Source organism: Penaeus monodon, chromosome 34 (genome assembly GCF_015228065.2).
Source record: "Penaeus monodon isolate SGIC_2016 chromosome 34, NSTDA_Pmon_1, whole genome shotgun sequence".
NCBI lineage: Eukaryota > Metazoa > Arthropoda > Malacostraca > Decapoda > Penaeidae > Penaeus > Penaeus monodon.
The window spans coordinates 1860375-1860575 of NC_051419.1; positions in this window are offsets into that span (position 1 = coordinate 1860375).

Here is a 201-nt window from a genome sequence, read left to right on the forward strand (position 1 = left end):
GCTGTTGCATAGATCTGATTTTTTTTTTCTAGTGCATCGGTGCCTCCCGAAATTCTGTATCATCTCTAACATCAGTCTATATTCAAGTTCCACACACTTGAATCCAAGATCTCATCACTGAATGAATTACATCACATTTATACTTGCATGTTGGTACCCCTTACTTTTTTATCTGTGGATATTAGTACAGTTATTTTTTTC